We start from the raw sequence: 4,669 nt of genomic DNA on the forward strand, positions 1-4,669 counted from the left end.
GTTTACATAGTGCTTTTACGTACATTGTCTTACTCAACATTTCTGTCAGGTAAATGTCTTACCACCACATTATGTACCTAACCTAAGGAAACTTCAGCGGCATAGAGAGGTCAAAAGGACTTGTCAGCAATTAAGAAGTGGTTGTTGGGATTTCCCTGGCAGTCCAGTGGGTTAGATCCCTGGTCGGGGAACTAATATCCTACGTGCCACGTGAAACGGCCAAAAAAAAAAGAAGTGGTTGTTGAGAGGCCAGTCCAACTAAAGACTTGACTGTTCCCTAAATCACAGAAGTAGTTGTTTAAATGCCCCTTAAGCACCGCATTGTGCAGTGTCTCCTATGACACCAGAGATAATCTAACAGTTATCTATCTAGCATGTCCCACAGACAATCATGTTGAGGTTCTTTGTGCTTTATTACCCCATTGTCACAATCCCCATATTAAGTAGGGATCATTAACTTCATTTTTGGAGGAAATGCCTAAGACACACAGTGGCTGAGTAACCTGGTGAATCTAAATCCAGATCACTCTGACCCCCCTATCCATGCTCTTAACCATTAAACTGCCTCTCTGTCAAAAGCTCTGTAAATCACTAGTTTCTTAAAAAATTGACTCCTATTTCTCTATTTATCCAGTTACTTATTGAGGGCACACTTGAGTTGTTCTATGTGCTTTGGGGCATTAAAAGAAGAAAATGATAGAATCTGTTTTAAGAGGAGCTTGGCTACTAGCAGGAGAAAACGGATGGTTTCCTCTTAGGAGATGGATCATGTGGCCATGTGAAGTGGGCAAGGTACCTGGGCTATTTTGGGGGTGGTGGGAGAGGCACCTAGGAAGGACTGGCTTTAAATTCACAGGGCCAGTGGTTTCAGTATTCGTTTGGAGGGTATTTGAAGACTTCTGAAAAGAGAACCTTTGAGCTAATCCTTTAAAAAGGTAGGTAGAACTACAGATTTCCATAGACAAAATGAGCGTTGAAATACACATGAAATGGGGCTTCCCTGGTGGCGCAGTGGTTGAGAATCCGCCTGCCGATGCAGGGGACACGGGTTCGTGCCCCGGTCTGGGAAGATCCCACATGCCGCAGAGCAGCTAGGCCCGTGAGCCATGGCTGCTGAGCCTGTGCGTCCGGAGCCTGTACTCCGCAACGGCAGAGGCCACAACAGTGAGAGGCCCGCATACCGCAAAAAAAAAAAAAAAAAAAAAGAAAAAAAGAAATACACAAGAAATGCCATGAGTAAAACCAAGCAGGAACACTCAAGAAATGTAGGATGGTAGAAAAAAAAAAGACTTCAAAGTATTGTTTATTCATTGATGCTAAGAACTCTTGATTGCTTTGCTAAGGGATTTGAATTTTATTAAGACAAAGGATCTGCTAAAGATCTTGCAATGTGAAATGACCTCATCCAAGTGGTATTTTAGGAAGTGAAATCCTAAAGCAGAATTCAGAATAATTTGAGAGGAGATATTTTATAGAAGTGAACCCAGAAAAATGGAAAGTGGTTGCCTTAAGAAGGTGCCCCATTTTTTAAATGCATCCTGTTTGGTGTATTTGCATATTAGGAAGACAGTGGTGGGTGGAGGAGTGAGTTGTTTGGACTTGGCCATGCTGTGACAGGTCTCCAGGGGTGGAGAGGTGAGGTCACAACCAAACACTTGCACTTCAGGATGGACTGGGAGCCGGGGTGGGGACCTGTTTCTAATCTTTGCCTTCGGTGAAAAGGAACGTGAATTGTCATACAGGCTGCTAAAATGAGGCCAGCTCTTTGTCATCTCCTTGAGCAAATAAGTGGAAAGAAGTCACCGTCCTTACTAAAATACTGAAGGACTGATTTCTTTTTTCAAATGTTGCATGTCCTTACGTGGTCAAAGTACAGTGTACTTTGTGCCAATAAGAGGCTTCCTCCTAGTTGGTTCTGTTCTTCAGCGTCTCTGGTGGAATCATTTTGCCCTTCTGTCTCATACTTTGTAGGTTATCATTAGCACATAAAACCAGCAAGGGTATTGTAACAATCGTGAATTTGTAAGGTGGGACTCAGTTCCCAAGAACGCGTGTCCACACAGGCTGTGTTTTTCTTTAGCATTTAAGAAAATTATTTTTTCTTCAACTTAATATATTCGTTTGATTTACTGGTATAAACTCACTTTTAAATGTTTAGGATTAAATTATTTTGTTAAAGGGTTTCTAAATAGTTCTTAATTACAGAGCCGTTTCTATAGTCTTAATAATGTGGAAGTCTCTGAACCAAGCATGTTTTGAAAATCAGCAATCTAGCTAGAATGTTTATATTGAAATATTGGACTGGAGGGGAAAAAAGTGAAAGCTGTCTTAAAGGAAATATCTTTTTTTGTCTCCTAAAGAAATAACTGCATTGGAGAGGAACCAAGATGGCGGAGTAGAAGGAAGTGCTCTCGTTCTCTCTTGCGAGAACACCAGAATCACAACTAGCTGCTGGACAATCATCGACAGGAAGACACTGGATGGAACTCACCAAAAAAGATACCCCACATCTTAAGACAAAGGAGAAGCCACAATGAGACGGTAGGAGGGGCGCAGTCACAGTAAAATCAAATCCCATAATAACTGGTGGGTGGGTGACTCACAGACTGGAGAACACTTATACCACAGAAGTCCACCCACTGGAGTGAAGGTTCTGAGCCCCACGTCAGGCCAGGCTTTCCAACCTGGGGGTCCGGCAACGGGAGGAGGAATTCCTAGAGAATTAGACTTTGAAGCCTAGTGGGAATAGATTACATGACTTCGACAGGACTGGGGGAAACAGAGACTCCACTCTTGGAGGGCACACATAAAGTAGTGTGCGCATTGGGACCCAGGGGAAGGAGCAGTGACCCCAGGGGAGACTGAACCAGACCTACCTGCTACTGTTGGAGGGTCTCCTGCAGAGGCGGGGGTGGGGGTGGCTGTGGCTCACCATGGGGACAAGGACACTGGCAGCAGAAGTTCTGGGAAGTAATCCTTGGTGTGAGCCCTCCCAGAGTCTGTCATTAGCCCCACCAAAGAGCTGAGGTAGGCTCCAGTGTTGGGTTTCCTCAGGCAAAACAACCAACAGGGAGGGAACCCAGCCCCACCCATCACCAGTCAAGCAGATTAAAGTTTTACTGAGCTCTGCCCACCAGAGCAACAGTCAGCTCTACCCACCACCAGACCCTCCCATCAAGCCTCTTAGATAGCCTCATCCACCAGAGGGCAGAGAGCAGAAGCAAGAAGAACTACAATCCTACAGCCTGTGGAACAAAAACCACATTCACAGAAAGACAGACAAGATGAAAAGGCAGAGGGCTATGTACCAGATGAAGGAACAAGATAAAACCCCAGACAAACAACTAAATGAAGTGGAGATAGGCAACCTTCCAGAAAAAGAACTCAGAATAATGATAGTGAAGATGATCCAGGACCTTGGAAAAAGAATGGAGGCAAAGATCGAGAAGATGCAATAAATATTTAACAAAGACCTAGAAGAATTAAAGAGCAAACAAACAGAGATGAACAAATGATACAATAACTGAAATGAAAACTACACTAGAAGGAATCAATGGCAGAATAACTGAGGCAGAAGAACGGATAAGTGACCCGGAAGACAGAATGGTGGAATTCACTGCTGCGGAACAGAATAAAGAGAAAAGAATGAAAAGAAATGAAGACAGCCTAAGAGACCTCTGGGACAACATTAAACACAACAACATTCGCATTATAGGGGTCCCAGAAGGAGAAGAGAGAGAGAAAGGACCAGAGAAAATATTTGAAGAGATTATAGTTGAAAACTTCCCTAACATGGGAAAGGAAATAGCCACCCAAGTCCAGGAAGTGCAGCGAGTCCCATACAGGGTAAACCCAAGGAGAAACAGGCTGAGACATATAGTAATCAAACTGGCAAAAATTAAAGACAAAGAAACAGTATTGAAAGCAGCAAGGGAAAAACGACACATAACATACAAGGGAACTCCCATAAGGTTAACAGCTGATTTCTCAGCAGAAACTCTACAAGCCAGAAGGGAGTGGCATGATATACTTAACGTGATGAAAGGGAAGAACCTACAGCCAAGATTACTCTACCTGGCAAGGATCTCATTCAGATTCGATGGAGAACTCAAAAGCTTTACAGACAACTAAAAACTAAGAGAATTCAGCACCACCAAACCAGCTCTACAACAAATGCTAAAGGAACTTCTCTAAGTGGGAAACACAAGAGAAGAAAAGGACCTACAAAAACAAACCCAAAACAATTAAGAAAATGGTCATAGGAAGATACATATCAATAATTACCTTAAATGTGAATGGATTAAATGCTCCAACCAAAAGACACAGGCTTGCTGAATGGATACAAAAACAAGACCCATATATATGCTGTCTGCAAGAGACCCACTTCAGACCTAGGGACACATACAGACTGAAAGTGAGGGGATGGAAAAAGATATTCCATGCAAATGAAAATCAAAAGAAAGCTGGAGTAGCAATACTCATATCAGATAAGATAGACTTTAAAATAAAGAATGTTACAAGAGACAAGGAAGGACACTACATAATGATCAAGGGATCAATCCAAGAAGAAGATATAACAATTATAAATATATATGCACCCAACACAGGAGCACCTCAATACATAAGGCAACTGCTAACAGCTATAAAAGAGGAAATCAACAATAACACA

This window comes from Mesoplodon mirus, assembly GCF_964341445.2.
Source record: "Mesoplodon mirus genome assembly, chromosome: 13".
NCBI classification, from domain to species: Eukaryota; Metazoa; Chordata; class Mammalia; order Artiodactyla; family Ziphiidae; genus Mesoplodon; species Mesoplodon mirus.